Source organism: Nicotiana tabacum, chromosome 14 (genome assembly GCF_000715075.1).
Source record: "Nicotiana tabacum cultivar K326 chromosome 14, ASM71507v2, whole genome shotgun sequence".
Lineage (NCBI taxonomy): Eukaryota > Viridiplantae > Streptophyta > Magnoliopsida > Solanales > Solanaceae > Nicotiana > Nicotiana tabacum.
In genome coordinates this window covers 61,859,913-61,877,368 of record NC_134093.1, presented here as the reverse complement: position 1 = coordinate 61,877,368, position 17,456 = coordinate 61,859,913, and positions in this window count along the sequence as shown.

The window sequence follows — 17,456 nt, the reverse complement described above, 5'->3', positions numbered from 1 at the left end:
CCAGGTCTAGAGTGTTGTGTACATCTTATGTATATCTGTATATATGTTATGGGTAGGTCAGGGCCCTGTTCCGATCATAGTACATCTATCAGTAGAGGCTTGTAGACATATCCTGTTGGTTAGTGTAGTATATTGGGTTTGTAGGCCTGGTATGTATATTTGATGGTTTGTCAGCTGTAGTAGCTATGACGGCCTTGTCGGCCTAGCTTTATATTGATGTTTAGTTAGTGCTAGTTTCTATTCAGTTTTATATTTTGCTTTGCAAATTGTCTTGCAAGGTGGCCCCATGGCCAAAGTATGACATTATATATTCAGAGTCCCTTAGTCGCAATTTGGTACGCCAGGTTAGGTGAGGCACCGGGTGCTTGTCTCGCTCCTAGGTTCGGGGCGTGACATATTATGTGGGTGATATTATGTGTGGGCTCCATACACAATTATTTTTACTGTATTCTAACTATTTGAAGGTAATTTTTTTTAAAGAATGGTTCATTTAGATGTTCTAAATCATGCATGGGCACTCATGGGATATATGTTCTAAATAATTAGATGTTCATTTGAGTGCTGGTCCTGCTCCCTAAGTTTGGGGCATGACAATATCATATAAACCGCACGAAAAATATCCCTCATGCCAAATATTGCTCGAAGGCCCCAAATCATTATCTTTTAATATGAATGAAGAAACTCAAGTAGCATAAGAATAAAAGGTGTAGATATATTATCGTGGTATAATAATACATGACTACAATCAATTCAAGTATATCAAAATTTTCAAGATTAGCCTATCGTGCTCATTTAAGATGTCATACATCTAAACATGATTTCTAACATGGATAATTATACTCATATAGTCTAAGAAGCAAGTGAAATACAATTCAAGAAAATCACAAAGTTCAACAAGGCGCAAAGACGAGTCTAATCTACCCCCGATCATGGATAACCCTAGCACATGCATATACGCTCGTCACCTCACATATTGTAATGATCCAACTAGTCATTTTGAGCATTAGCATGCCGTTTGGTGATTTAAGTCTTGACTAGCTTCATATGATGTATTAGAACTTGCAATTATTGTCGATTTTGGATTTTGAGTGGTTCGGGATTGATTTGGAAGAATGATTTTCAATTTAGAAGCTTTAAGTTGGAAGAATTGACCATGTTTTTGACTTTTATGTATTTAACCTCGGGTCTGAGTTTTGATGGCTCCGTTAGGTTTGTATGGTGATTTTGCACTTGGACGTATGCCCGGATTTGTATTTGAATATTTCTAGAAGGTCTTGGTTATATTTTGCAAACATTGCAAAGTTGAGGGTTTGGAAGGTTCATAGGTTTGATTGGGGGTTGACTTCAATGTTATCAGGTTCGAATTGTGGTTTCGGGAGTCGAAACAGGTTCATTATGTTATTTGAAACTTGTGTGAAAAATTTGAGGTGATTCCGTGTTGTTTAGACGTGTTCGGCATAAGTTTAGAATTCAGAAATTTGAAATAGTTCATTAAGCTTGAATTGAAGTGTGATTTTGTCACGCCTAAACTCAGGGAGCGCGACCTGCGCTCAACCGAGAGAACCTGGCCGAGCAAGCCTATTAGACTTACTTCTACCCAAACTCATCCATGAATAAAGAGGAGATGTACTCCATTAATCAATCACTGAAAAGATTTTATTAACAACTTCCTTTTCATTTCCATTAGTAGCTTCATTCATAATTTCCAAAACATTACGAGTTTATAGAATTAATGAAAAATATAATTTCCAAGTACCAACATTTCTAGTTCAATTCCCAACATCAACCATAACCCACAACCTGTCTACGAAGCCTCTAAATACAATAGAAGAGTAATATGAAAATGCCAGCAACAAGGCCCCGGCTATACCTCAAAACACTGTACATGAGAAGCAAAAGATACATGACCCCGGAATGAAGTGGGGCTCACCAAGTTAGCTGAAAAGAGTGTGCTACTATCACTGATCAATGCCGCCTGCTGAAGAACCACCTGCATCCATTAAAGATGCAGCGCCCCCGGCAAAAGGGACATTAGTACTGTTGAATAGTACTAGTATGTATAGCTAAAAATCCTCTTTCAAAATAGAATGACCATATAAAAAAAAGGCAACACATAGAAACAGCAAGTCACAATCAACAATATACAAACGTCCAGTTAAAACATAATAATTTCCAAAATACAAACTTCAAATATAATTTTGGTTGGGAGATCATTAGCACCGATATACTATAGTCTTTGTTAGCACGGAGTCCGATCACGCCCGATCGGCTAGGCCATCTCCCCATGAACAATGTGGTTTGACATGTGATGAGAAAGAAAGTTGTTACCAAGAGTAGTACCACCATATGCACAATATGGCATCTGATCTCCACCCGATCAGCTAGGCCGCCTTCCCACATATGCCGTGCGGGTTGACTTTTCCAATCCACAAAGGTTCCAGTTTCATCCCAATTAAGGGGAATAATATCACAATCCACCCCTACACCGGCACGTGTAGTTTCAGGTGTGGACCTTATGACCCACCCTTCCTCGGTATTGCTAATGATGCTCCCAAAAATAGTTTTGATTTGATTTGCAAACAGAAATATCATAAATACAATTGTACTCACCTCAACATCTTTCACATTGTATGAATTCTCATTAGTATTTCCAGTCATTCACAACGACAATATTTCCTTAGCTCATTAGGCCATTCACAAGATTCTTTATTCCTGGCACGATGACCGTATTTCATATTCCACACTTTCACCTCTTTCAATTTCAAAGATCACTATCAAGTATCAACATATAGGATATTTTAAAAATCATATACTTCAAATCCATTTGAAATGGAAACTTCAAACAAAAATGGTTTCTTCCCAAAGAATGAAGCATACCAACCAACAATAGAAACATACATGAAAAATCATAAACAGTCAATACACCATTTACTCTAGCAATACTCTCCCCCAGAAATGACAATGTACAATTTCAACACATGAGTATATAGAACTCGAATCACACTGGATATATTTATAAACCAAAGCATTAGTTAAAGCAGCCACTAATGGGCATGAATTTAGTACAAAAGTTTTTAGACAATTCTATCTTTCATTGTAACACGACTCAAAGCCATAACCTTTTAATACGTAACCCACACTTTGAAACTTACAGAAACATTATGGAATTCAATTCCAAGAGAGAAAGTTTATCCAACATACCTCAATTGCGCTTCTTTAGACTCTACAATTTTTCGGAACCCTTAGCAACCTCAATCTATTTTAGCAATATACAAATTGAACCCAAAATTAGGAAAACGTTCATGGTTCTAGTTCACTTTTTTTTTTATTTTTCCCACTCTTTATCACATGCATGCAAGATGAACTACCCTCATACCCATGAAGTATCACACTAATACCCCATTATAGCTATGTTTGAAATTAAGAGCTGGGGTGATGAAGTCTTACTCTTTTGGATGAAGTACTGGTGCTCTACTTGAATATTTCCAAAGCTTCAAGTGATGATTGAAGATCAATTTGATAAAAACTTAGACCCTCCCTCCTGAACCCTCTCTCTCTCACTCTAGAAATATCTGAAAATGAGCTCAAAATAGACCTAAGGGGTATTTTAACGGAATGGGTGTCAGGTTTTAAATTAAGAAAATAGGTGCCCCGACACAGGTCTGCGGTCACATATGCGACCGCATAATGGTTATGCGGTCCGCAAAGTGACTGCAGAAATGGCCCTCAGGGGCCTGAACATACGGCCCAGGTATGCGACCAGTATGCGGTGAGAACGAGTATGCGGTCCGCATACTCGTTCTGCGGTCATATAATGCACCGCAGAACTCCCTCCGCAAAAACTCAAGAGGGATTGTGCGATCGATATGTGGTCCGCATATCGATTATGCGGTCGCATAATCGACCGCAAAACTGACCTCAAGTTGGCCAAATTTACTGCTTCACTCTGCGGCCATTATGCGGTCCGCAGAGTGATTATGCGGCCGTATAATGGGCCGCAAAAATGCGTTCTTCTGCAAAACATTTTCCTCTCAGTCCGTAGGGTACTGTTCAATCCAAAAAGTCTGAACCACGGCGAGCAAGCTCGCCACGAAGAATTTCTACTAATATAACGCAGGGATCTATCTTGGCACCATAAAACCCTGAGTTTTTGGTTTAAATTTTTACGGTCCTTACAGATTCGTGGTTTTGATGTTATTTTTTTTGATTTTAGGACTCGAGTAGGTCCGTGTTGTATTTTGGAAATGGTTGGTATGCTCGGAAGAGGTTTCGAGGGGCTCGGGTATGTTTCAAATGTGTTTCTGATTATTTTGATCGTGATGGGCAGTTATGGTTTTGGTTCTTCGCATCTGCACAGATTTGCTTGCAGGTGCGGACCTAGATCAAAATTTATTTGGGGCCTATTGGTAGGCCTTATGAAAATTTAGGAGTGTGTCATCGCCTAGTGTTGATATTATTCATGTCCTGATATGTGTCATGTGTTACTCTCCTATGCTACGATGAGTTGTCAGAATATTGACTATTTACACATATGATGCGGTTCCGTTTGGGCCTTGTGGCGATATTCTAGCGAAGTGGATCTTGGGGTATTGAATAGTGGGTTGCACCTTGGTTATGGTCTTTATGTGTGTGGTATATTGTGCTATCAGTTCCTCCATGGTTATAGTCATGCGCTTCGCGTGCTTGCTGTTGTTATACTCATGTTTGGTGAGTAAGAAAATTTGGGCAATGGGTAATCCATATAGACTGGTATGTCTGGATCGGGTTACGCACCGCAACAAGGTTATGTTGGGAGATGATCCTTTGTGCTTATTTTATGTCATTTGTTTCTCCTCTATGAGATGGGTTCATAACACTGCGCTTTGTGGTGGTATTTGTTAAGCTTATGGGATGGTTCATTCACTTGGTTCTCCTTCCATCATTGGTCACGTTCGAGTTATTGCTTGTTTAATGTACGAATTGCATGGTATGTGGCTCTAGGTGGTATTAGTATGGCATGTAGGTCGACTAGCTTGTACTGGATGAGATGAGGTTATTGGACCTGAAATGAGTGCTATCATATTTGATAAGTCACGTTTGGGGGAATAATGTCAGAAGTAAGCTTAGAATTTGGCAATAGTTCTTATCATGCAAGTGAGCTCCATAACTTGTTGATCTGAGAAGCCGTTATGAGTTCCTACATGTTTCTTACATCATTGATAGTGTACAAAGGTTTGGAACAAGGTTTTGTTTTGATGTGAGGTACGTCGTCGGTGTCGAGTTTGTTAATAAGCAGCTATTGTGGTCAGAAATTATTGCTATGAGTATCTGAGTTATGTGGTATATCATGAGATTATATCTTGGGATATGGTTATAGCTTGATATAGCTTGTTCAGACTTATACATCATATAGATGCGAGAATCGGGTCTTATAATGAATTTCGAATGTTGGAGATTGGTTTCTAAGGTTTATGGACTAAGGTTGAAGAAAGAACCTTCAGTTAGGTTGTGTTGATGAACTTATATGGATTGAGGTGACGTAGGATCACTTGTGGGTATGTGTATGGTAAGTTTATACAGTGGTTTGATGGCTTTCAAATGACTATTGTCACGTTTGAGGACGAACATATGTTTAAGTGATGGAGAATTTAATGGCCCGATCAATCATTTTAACCATTAGCATCCCGTTAAGCAGTTTGAGGTCTTGATTGCCTTTGTATGATATATTATGAGTTGCGTGTATAGTGGGTTTTGGTTTTTAAGTGGTTCGGGATTGATTTTGAAGAATGATTCTCAATTAGAAGCTTTAAGTTGGAAGAGTTGACCAAGTTTGACTTTATGTATTTGACCTCGAGTCACAGGTTTGATGGTTGCATTAGGTCTGCATGGTGATTTGGACTAGGGAATATGTCCAGATTTGTATTTGGATGTTTCTAGAAGGTCTTGGTACTATTTGGCGAAAGTTGGAAAGTTGAATGTTTGGAAGGTTTATCGGTTTGACCGGGGGTTGAATTCCATGTTATCGGGTTTGGATTGTGGTTCCGGGAGTCATAATAGGGTTTTTATGTCATTTGGAACTTGTGTACCAAATTTGAGGTGATTCCGAGTTATTTAGAAGTGTTCGGTGTATGTTTGGAATTCAGAAATTTGAAATAGTTCATTAAGCTTGAATTGAGGTGCGATTTGTGGTTTTTATGTTATTTTGTGTGGTTTGAGGCCTTGAATAGGTGCATGTTATGTTTTGGGATTGGTTTTGATCTTGACGAATAGTTATGGTTCTGGCTCTTGGCACATGCGCAGATTTGGTTGCTGGTGCGGACCTGCTTATGCCAGGGAAGGCTCGCTTCTGCAAAGAGGAGGTGCCCATGAAGGTTTCGATTTTGCGGAGATTGAGGCGCAGATGCGGAGGCACTTTTGCGAGTTTTCATTCGTGTAATGACCCGACCGGTCATTTTGAGTATTTTAGCCCCATTTCCCCTACTTGATTCTTTGCACATGTGTAATTATGGTTATGTGACTTGCGGGGATGGTTGGCTTGGTTTCAGGGAGGTTTTGGATTAATTTGGGATACTTAGTCCCTTGGTTGGAGGCTTAAGTTGTAAGAGTTGATCGGAGTATGACTTTTGTGTAGGCGACTACGGAATGGTGTTTGATTGTTCCAATATCTTTGCATGGTGATTTTGGACTTAGGCGTATGTCCGGATTTGGATTTGGAGATACATAGGTTTTTTGGATTGAATTGGCGAAAGATGGAAAGTTGAAGGTTTAGAGAGTTTATAGGTTTGACCAAGAGTTGACTTTGTTGATATCGGATTTGAATTGCGGTTCAGGGAGTTGATATAGGCCCGTTGTGTCATTTGGGACTTGCATGCAAAATTTGAGATGATTCCGAGTTGATTTGATATGGTTCGGCATGAGTTTTGGAAGTTGAAAGTTCATTAGTTCATGTAACGACCCGACCGGTCGTTTTGAACATTTGCACTTCGCTCGGTTGCTTGAGGGCATGAGTAGCTCCGTATGATGTACTTTGACTTGTGTGAATTATCGGTTTTGGGTTGCAGGTATTTCGGAATCGAATTGGAAGAAAGAATTTCATTGTGGAAGCTTTAGATTTGGGAGAGTTGACCAAAAATTTGACTCTTTAGCGTTTGAACTCGGATTGGAATTCTGATGGTTCCATTAGCTTCGTTAGGTGATTTTGGACTTAGGAGCACGACCGGAATGTAATTTGGAGGTTCGTGGTGGAATAAGGCTTGAATTGGCGAAATTGGAAATTTGGCGATTTCAATCGACAGGGGAAAATTTGATATCGGGGTCGGAATGGAATTTCGGAGGTTGGAGTAGGTTCGTAGTGTCATTTGTGACGTGTGTGCAAAATTTGAGGTCATTCGGACGTGGTTTGGTTGGTTTCGGCATCGGTTGCCGAATTTGGAAAATTTAGAAGTTCTTAGGCTTGAATCCGAGGGTAATTTGGTGTTTGAATGTTGTTTTGAGTGATTCGAAGGTCCGATTAAGTTTGTATGTTGATATATGACTTGTTGGTATTTTGGGTTGAGGTCCCGAGGGCCTCGGGGTGATTCCGGGTAGTTAACGGATTTGTTGAAGTTGGAAATTTCAGCTGGAGCTGCTGCTTATGCTATTTCCGCACCTGCGGAAGAAAGGGTCGCAGGTGCGAGGCCGCTAGTGCGCGTGGGGAGTGCGCAGGTGCGGGCGACGCTGGGCCAAGGCTGGGAACGCAGGTGCAAAGAATTGGCCGCATCTGTGAGCCCACAGGTGCGAAGCCTTGAGCGCAGATGCGCACTTGGGACCGCATATGCGAGTCCGCAGGTGCAAGGAAGGGGTCCGCAAGTGCGGAAGCTGGGTGATTATGTGAGTTGCGCAGGTGCGGCTTCTTGGACCGCAGGTGCGAGAAAATGGCCGCAGGTGCGAAAAGCCTGGGCAGAAACCATAAATAGAACCCTTCGTGAATTTTGGTCATTCTTCACAATTTCAACTCGGTTTTTGGAGCTTTTGGGAGAGATTTGAAGAGGGAATCAAGGGGATTTCGTTGAGGTAAGTTACTTGAGCCCTATACTTGTATACTTGTGATTTCCCGTTGTTTTAATCATGGTAATTAGTGAAAATCAGGGGTTAGGGCTTGAAATTTTTGGAAAGTAATTTAAGGATTTGAAGGACCAAACGATGTCGAATTTTGATGAATTTGGTATGGTTAGACTCGTGAGTGAATGAGCTTTCTAGTTTTATAAATTTGGTCGGATTTCGATACGTGGGCCCGGGGGCCGGGTTTGAGCCAATTTCGGGTTTTGGTCTAATTTTGTAGTTTTTCTTGTGGAATTCATTCCATTAGCGCATATTGATGGTATTGTACTGATTGTGAATATAATTCGGAGCATTTGGAGGCCGAGTCCAGAGGCAAGATCATTGCGAGTTAGAGATTTGACCGGTTTGAGGTAAGTAACGATTGTAAATCTAGTCTTGAGTGTATGAAACCTCGGATTTCGTATCATTCTACTATTTTGAAGTGACACACATGTTAGGTGACGGGCATGTGGGCGTGCACTGTTGGGGATTTGTGACTTGGTCCGTCCCGTAGCAACTGTAAAGTTGCATACTTTGTTGAAACCATTTGATACTTATATGTTTTAGAAAGAATTTTTGTAAATTGGGCTGAATGCTATGTTTGGGCCTTGCGCCAATGCTGTTTGGACCCTTAGGGGCTGTTTCTTACCATCCTCTCATTGTTTTCAATTGAAAATCTATACTCAGTCATGTTTATACTTGTTTGTTGCATAACTCAGTTTTATGACTCTATTTTGATGTATATAAATGTTTTGAGCCGAATGCCCTGTTTTACTGAAATGCCCGAGTGGCTTGAGATATTTATGACTGAGTGAGGCCGAGGGCTTGATTTGTGAGGATGAGTGTGGATCGGGGCTGCCCGCCTACAACATACTTTATTATTATCACACGTGAGTTGTCCATGCAGATTATAGCGCTTGGGCTGAAGGAGCCCCTCCAGAGTCTGTACACACCCCTAGTGAGCGCAGGTACCTACTGAGTGCGGCATGAGTGATTGTGAGGTATGCCCGAGTGGCAAGAGTGATTGTGAGGTATGCCCGAGTGGCAAGAATGACTATGAGGTTTGCCCGAGGGGCTGTTTATGATTTCATCATTTTGCTCACTTTTGCATTGAGCCTTTGTTTGAAAAACTATTGGAAAAATATCTTTAAGTTATTTTTACTGGAACCGGGTTTAAACGAGGTGATTTGATTCAAACACTGATTTTAAAGCATGTTGTACTTTATTGAGATTTCATGATATGAATGTTATATGTTTTATTGCTCGTCACTACTGCTCAATCTTTATTTATTGTTGTTACTTACTGAGTTGGCGTACTCACGTTACTCCCTGCACCTTGTGTGTAGATCCAGGTGTAGCTGGACACGGTAGCGGTTGTTGATTGTTCTGATTGCAGATTTTCCCGAGGATAGCAAGGTAGCTGCCTGACGATCGCATCCCCTGCTCTTCTCCCTCTTATCTTCCTCTAGATGTATTTAGCTATTTTCCAGGCTGAGTTAGCCTTGATAATGTTAGACAGATTGTAGTAGATGCTCATGACTAGTGACACCTCGATGTCGGGCTTTTCTTTTTCGCACTTCTATTTTTCTTTGATTTGAACTCTTTAAATGGAGGTTTTATGTTAAATAACCTTGAAATTATCTTTAAAATGAAAATATCGGTTTGTTTTGGAAATGAGTCGGCTTGCCTAGTTCCACGATAGGTGCCATCACGATAGGGGTTAGTTTTGGGTCGTGACAGTTCATTAAGCTTGAATTGAGATGCAATTCGTAGTTTTGATGATGTTTGATTTGATTTGAGGCTTGGAGTAGGTTCGTGTTATGTTTTAGGATTGGTTGGTGTGATTGGATGGGGTCCCAGGGGCCTCGGGTGTGTTTCTGATGGGCTTCCAACAATTTTCTCTTAATTTGGATTGTTGATGGCTGATATCTAGTTTCCTTCATTGCGATTGCGACTTGGGAGTCGCGTTCGTGGAGGGTTTCCAGAGGGAGTCATCATTTTGTGCTTCGCGAACACGAGGCACATGTCGCGTTCGCGATATGTATACCTGGTAGACTGCTTAAGTACTTTATTTCAATGGTTTTAGTTATTTTATCACATTTTGAGTTATAAAGCTCGGATTTGGGAAATTTTGGAGAGGAGTTTTATGATTTGGATTGGGGTAAGAATTTTTTTACTCGAATTTGTTTATATTTCATGATTCCAACCTTGAATTTAGCAATTGTTTGATGAATAAAATTGAAGAAATTGGGATTTTAGTTAAAACTTTTCTAAAGTAATCAATGATGACTTGAAGGTTGATTTGAGTTCGGAATTGGATGAAACACATATATTTGGACTCATATTGGAATGGGTGTTCGGAATTTGTGAGTTTTGTCGGGTTCCAGGGTGCGGGTCCGGGGTTGACTTTGCATAATTGAACCAAGATAGTACCTTTATCATTTGGGATCGTTTCCTATGGTTTTTATTGATATTATTAAGTTGTTTTGGCTAGATTTGAGCCATCCGTAGGTTGATTAACACGGGAAGGGCTTCTTAGAGTATTGACTTAGCTTGTTTGAGGTAAGTATCTTGCCTAACTTTGTGTGGGAAAATTTTCCCTTAGGATTTGGTCCATTTGCATTATTTGTGCTATGATAAACGATGTGTAATAAGAAAACGGGTGCGTACACGGGCATATGTGTTAGTGGTGACCGGATTAGACCTTAGGTTACTAATATACCTTGATTTGGAGTTGTTTGTTATATGAATAATGCATTTTATTTGTTGTTCAATCCCAACAACCTTATATTATTGTTATGATTCTCGTACACATTGTTGTTGAGTCATGGGCTATATCTTATTGTGACATTGGTATTGTTGTTATGGTTATGTTGTGGCACATGTGTACGTGTTGTGCGGGTCGATTGTTATTGTGTGGAGTATAAGGGTGGCGAGATGTGCATGCGGCGGCATAAAGGTGGTGTTATTGATGCGCATGCGGCGAGATAAGGGGGCTTATGCTCGTGTTACAAATAAGGGGAAATACTTCATTGTGTTGCACACACAGCGAGATAAGGGGGCTTATGCGCATGTGGCTATATAAGGGGAAATCTTTCTATTTGAAGCTCACACGGAGTCATAAGGGTGGCTTGTTGATTATGATATGGGGTATTTCAGTGTGATTCTTGTTATTATTTTTGTGTTGGACCGGGTTGATGAGTTGAACATATCATTATTTTCCTTAAATAATTTCACTTTGTGTTTTTTTCGAGTTGTTGGTTCATTTGTTATGCTTCTGTTGTTAGTTTTATGTTGATATTTAGCACATGTTATTTGACTAGTGAGTGTCTTGACTTGAACCTCGTCACTACTCCACCGAGGTTAGTCTTGATACTTGTAAGGCCCCGTAAAAGTTTACCTAAAACCCGAGGTTCCGTGGTAGCGGGGTAGGCTGATATGTTTTTTAGGTCGAACAGTGCGCTAGGGAGTTAAAGGAAAATGTTGGCAGAAAAAGACATTTTTGCGGCCCACTATGCGGCCGCAGAATGGCCGCAGAGTGAAGCAGGAACTTGATCAAAATTTGTGGGCCATTGTGCGGTCCATTATGCGGCCGCAGAATTGCTTTGCGGGCCGCATATTGCATCGCAAAATCGATGTGTGGACTGCAGAACGGCCGCATACCTAGGCAGGGATGCCCAGTTCCAGAGGGACATTTCGCGGACCCTTTTGCGGACCGCAGAAGCACTATGTGGTCGCATATGCGACCACAGATTGGGTTCCAAAGCTTCATTTTTCTGATTTTTATAACCCTACCCTATTCTATTATATAGATGCTATGGACCATTTCTTATGTAAAAACCTGGTATTTTGAGAGTGAGAGAGTGCTCTGGAGTTGGAGAGGGTTCCTCAACAATTTGTTCTTCAATTCTTGCTCATATCTTGGAAGATTAACGAGGGAAACTCACTAGGTCTTCATCCTAGAGGTAATATTCTACACCCTAACTCTCAATTTCGAAATTAAACTAAAAATAGGTAAATAGTAAGGAAATTCTTAGGTGTGGAAGTTGTTCATTTTGCATGCATGTGTTATCAAGGGGTGTAGGAAGATTGTTGAGCTAAAAATGATAGATAATGGGTTGTGGGATGATGGAATCCATCATAGGAGGACTTTGAAACCTTAATGCACACCTATGTTTGATAAAATGCTCAAATGAGATGGAACCATGATCATCCTCCTAATTTTTGGTTCAATTTGTTATATTTCTGAAATAGATCGAAGTTGCTAAGATTTCCGGAACATTTTAGAGTTTAAGGAAGCTCAAGTGAGGTATGTTGGCTAAACTCTTTCATTAAATTTAAACCCCACAATGTCATTGTAAGTCCCAAGCTACTCATTATGAATCGATTATTCCGAATAAACTTTGCGTCAAAAGACTTTTGTGTTCAATATGTATTCCAAATGCTCTTGTTAAGTTGTACTACTATTTGGTAATGTGTTCAAAGTATTGGTTGCTTAGTTAAAAGCTATGACTTCAAGTTGCATTTCAAAGGATAGCTAATGCCAATTGTGTAAGAACTCTCAATTCACTTAAGACTCTTGTTTGCTCATATGTATGCTTATTGTCTTGAACATAAATGCCTTGTTGAAAATCCATGATGATGGTTGTAAGTGAAAACGTGAGCACGAAATATAAAATATGAAATATGGCCAACACGCCACACAAAAAGGGGATATTAGAATTGTGACCACTAGTGCAAATGAAACAAAAAGATATGAAAGAGGTATGAAATGGGATGATTGATAGAAAAGGATGAAGTCTCCGATGAGGCGGCCTAGCCGATCGGGTCGTGATCGGACGCCATTCCGCACACATGGTGGTGATTGTGTTAGAAATTGAAATTGAAATTGTGATTGTGGTTGATGTCTCCTATGAGACGGCCTAGCCGATCGGGTCGTGATCGGACGCCATGATGCACACATGGTGGTGACTGTGTCAAAAATTGTAATCGAAACTGTAAACGGTGGCATATCGGTACTAAAGCTCCCATCTTAAAATATGGAAATCACTTGAAAACTTGTCTTGCTCCTAACTTGATGTTTTAGGTATTGTTAGCAAAACAGGATCAACCAGTTCCAAATCAGATTTAAAAAAGAGACTCCTTGAGGTCTTAGCTAATATTGACACAGCAAATCCAATAGAAGTACAAGCCATGCTAGAAGCAGCATCAGCATCTTCCTCAATAGAAAATCAAGACAACGGAGACATGGAGGACCCACAGGGTATAGCCCAAGCCTACCGTTCCTATACAGAATTAGAATAGCATCTGACCCATCACAAAAGTCAGATGACTCATCCGACAAAACCAAAATAGCTTTTCAAAAGACAAATGAATCTTCGGAAAAGAAAGAGTCTCTTGACAAAGACAAAGACAAAAAAAACAGTACCTGCCCCCTCAACAAAGCAGGAGACAACCCTTTAATAAAGCAAAGGACAACGAGCTAGGATCATCCATTTAGACGGTTGAGATTATCTCAACAAAATTCTGAAGTCTATATAAGACTTTCAAAAATTGTAATGGAGGACATCCGAAAATTTTCCAAGATTTTCTCTCTATCCCTTCTCTCCCCTCTGTAAAAATGTTTACTTATGTTTGAATAAAGCTATCATCAAGTAAGTTTTTGAATCGGGGCTGCCTGCAACATATTTATGACTGAGTGAGGTCGAGGGCCTGATTTGTGAGGATGGGTGTGGATCGGGGCTGCCCGCTTGCAACATACTTTATTATTATAGCACGTGAGTTGTCCGTACAGATTATAGAGCTTGGGCGGAAGGAGTCCCTCCGGAGTCTGTACATACCTCCAGTGAGCGCAGGTACCTACTGAGTGCGAGTGCCGAGTGCTGAGTGACTGGGAGGCATGAGTGATTGTGAGTTATGCCCAAGTGGCAAGAGTGATTGTGAGGTATGCCCAAGTAGCACGAGTGACTGTGAGGTTTATGAGTGATGTTTTGCCCAAGGGGCTATTTATGATTTTATCATTTTTGCTCACCTTTGCATTGAGCCTTTGTTTGAAAAACTGTTGGAAAAATATCTTTAAATGATTTTTACTGGAACCGGGTTTAAACGAGATGATTTGATTCCAACACTGATTTTTAAAGCATGTTGTACTTCACTGAGTTTTCATGATATGAATGTTATATGTTTTATTGCTCGTCACTACTGCTCAGTCTTTATTTATTGTTGTTACTTGCTGAGTTGGCGTACTCACATTACTCTCTGCACCTAGTGTGCAGATTCAAGTGTAGTTGGACACGGTAGCGATTATTGAGTATTCTGGTCGCAGATTTTCTTGGAGATAGCAAGGTAGCTGTTTGGCGATCGCAGCCCCTTCTCTTCTCCCTCTTATCTTCCTCTAGTTGTATTTAGCTATTTTCCAGGCTGAGTTAGCCTTGATATTGTTAGACAGATTGTAGTAGATGCTCATGACTAGTGACACCCCGATGTCGGGCTTTTCTTTTCCGCACTTCTATTTTTCTTTGATTTGAACTCTTTAAATAGAGGTTTTATGTTAAATAACCTTGAAATTATCTTTGAAATAAAAATATCGGTTTGTTATGGAAATGAGTCAGCTTGCCTAGTTTCACGATAGGCGCCATCACAACAGAGGTTAGTTTGGGTTGTGATAGATTGGTATCAGAGCCTACGTTACATAGGTCTCACGAGTCATGAGCGGGTTTAGTAGAGTCTTGCGGATCGGTACGGAGACGTCTGTACTTATCTTCTAGAGGCTGCAAAACCTTTTGGAAACTTCACATTCTTGAATTCTTGTCGTGCGAATTTGTTGATTCTAGTAACTAAACATCTGTTGTTTCATTCTGTCACAGATGGTGAGGACTCGTGATACCGGTCAGGAGGGCCAGCCACCAGTACCACCAGCCAGGGCCACGAGAGGCTGAGGCCACGGTAGAGGCCGTGGTAGGGGCAGAGGTGCAACCCGTACAGCAGTTGGGGCAGTACCTACAGATCCACCGGTTGTCCCAGATCAGGACCAAGTTCCAGTTGTTGATGCACCAGCTCAGGCACCACCTGTGCCTATTGTGATTCCAGGCCTTCAGGAGGCCCTAGCTCAGATTCTGACAGCGTGTACTGGCCTTGCTCAAGCGGTCTCTATTTCGACGGCCGCAGCCACTTCTCAGGCCAGGGGAGGCACTCAGACTCCTGTCGCTCGCACACTCGAGCAGGTTATTTAGGGACTTCAGACATCGGAGGCACCACCAGCCCAGCCGGTTGCTGTTGCTCAAGATTATGTGGTTCCTGCTATGCCTGAGGATGATCAGCGTAGTTTGGAGAGGTTTGGGAAACTTCAGCCACCACCTTTCAGTGGCACAGAGAGAGAGGATGCTCAGGACCTTTTGGACAGGTGTCAGAGGATACTCCATACTGCTGGTATTTTGGAGACTTGTGGGGTCTCATTCACTACCTTTCAGTTTTCTGGGGCTGCACTCAGATGGTGGGAGACTTACAAAATGCGTAGGCCTGTTGGCGCAGCACCCCTTACTTGGCAGCAGTTCTCCGTGGTCTTTTTGGAGAAGTTCGTGCCTCGATCCCGCAGAGAGGAGCTGCGTAGACAATTTGAGCGGCTCTGCCCGGGTGATATGTCTGTGACGCAGTATGAGATGCGGTTCTCCAAGTTGGCCCGTCATGCTATCTGGTTGGTTCCCACGGACAGAGAGAGGATCATGAGGTTTATTGATGGCCTCACTTATCAGCTACAGTTGCTCATGACCAGGGAGCGGGTTTCGGGTGCTACCTTTGATGAGGTTGTCGACATTGCTCGGTAGATTGAGATGGTTCGCGGTCAGGAGAGGGTTGAGAGGGAGGCCAAGAGGCCTCGTGGTCAGGGTGGATTCAGTAGTGCTCCTTTTGGGGGTCAGTTCCAGCACAGTAGAGGTCGTCATTTCAGGCAGGCTCAGTCAGCTCGGCCATTTCATCAGGGTGCATCATCTGGACATGGTTCTCACAGTTCTCATCAGGGCCACTCATCATTTAGTGCCCTTCCAGTTCAGAGTTTGTCCCGTGCTCTACCTATTCAAGGCTCTTCCATGCCAGGTTCTTCTACCAGTCATCCTGGTGCTAGGGGTTCCCTTCAGTTTCCGCTGCCAGCACTAGGGAGTTTTTTTGGGTATGGGGAGCTTGGGCATATGTGGAGGCACTATCCTCATCATCATGGAGGTTTATCTCAGCAGAGGAGTCAGCCTCCGACTACAGCACCAGCTACCTCACCACTTGCCCAGTCAATTCGGGGTAGAGGTCAGTCAGCTAGGGGTTGCCCTAGAGGGGAAGGCAGATCAGGGGGTGGTTAGGCCTGTTTCTATGCTCTCCCTGCCAGACCAGATGCTATTGCTTCAGATGCTGTGATTACAGGTATTGTCTTAGTTTGCCACAGAGATGCCTCAATATTATTTGACCCTGGTTCCACGTATTCATATGTTTCCTTGTATTTTGCCCATTTTCTGGATATACCCCATGAGTCCTTATTTTCATCTGTACATGTATCTACTCCTATGGGCGATACTATTATGGTGGACCGCGTATATCGGTCATGTGTGGTGACTATTGGGGGTCTGGAGACCCGAGTGGATCTATTGTTGTTCAGTATGGTTGACTTTGATGTGATATTGGGTATGGATTGGTTAACTCCATATCATGTTATTCTAGATTGTCATGCTGTTCTAGATTGTCATGCTAAGACGGTGCCGTTGGCTATGCCGGAAATTCCGAGGGTTGAGTGGAGCGGTTCTATAGATTATGTACCAAGTAAGGTGATTTCATATTTAAAGGCTCAGCGCATGGTTGAGAAGGGTTGCCTATCTTATTTGGCTTTTGTGATGGATGTTAGTGCAGAGACTCCTGTCATCGATTCGGTTCCGGTGGTACGTGATTTTCTGGATGTGTTTCCTGTAGATCTGCCGGGCATACCGCCTGACAGGGATATTGACGTTGGTATTGATTTGGTGCCGGGAACTCAGCCCATTTCTATTCCACCGTATCGTATGGCACCGGTGGAGTTGAAGGAATTGAAAGAACAGCTTCACGAACTTCTTGATAAGGGGTTTATTCGGCCTAGTGTGTCACCTTGGGGTGCACCGGTTCTATTTGTGAAGAAGAAGGATGGTTCTATGAGAATGTTAATTGATTACAGGCAGTTAAACAAGGTCACAGTCAAGAATAAGTATCCTTTGCCTCGCATTGATGATATATTCGACCGGCTTCAGGGAGCGAGGGTGTTCTCCAAGATTGATTTGAGGTCCGGTTATCACCAGCTGAAGATTCAGGATTCAGATATTCTTAAAATAGCTTTCAGGACCCGATATGGCCATTATGAGTTCTTGGTGATGTCTTTTGGGCTGACTAAT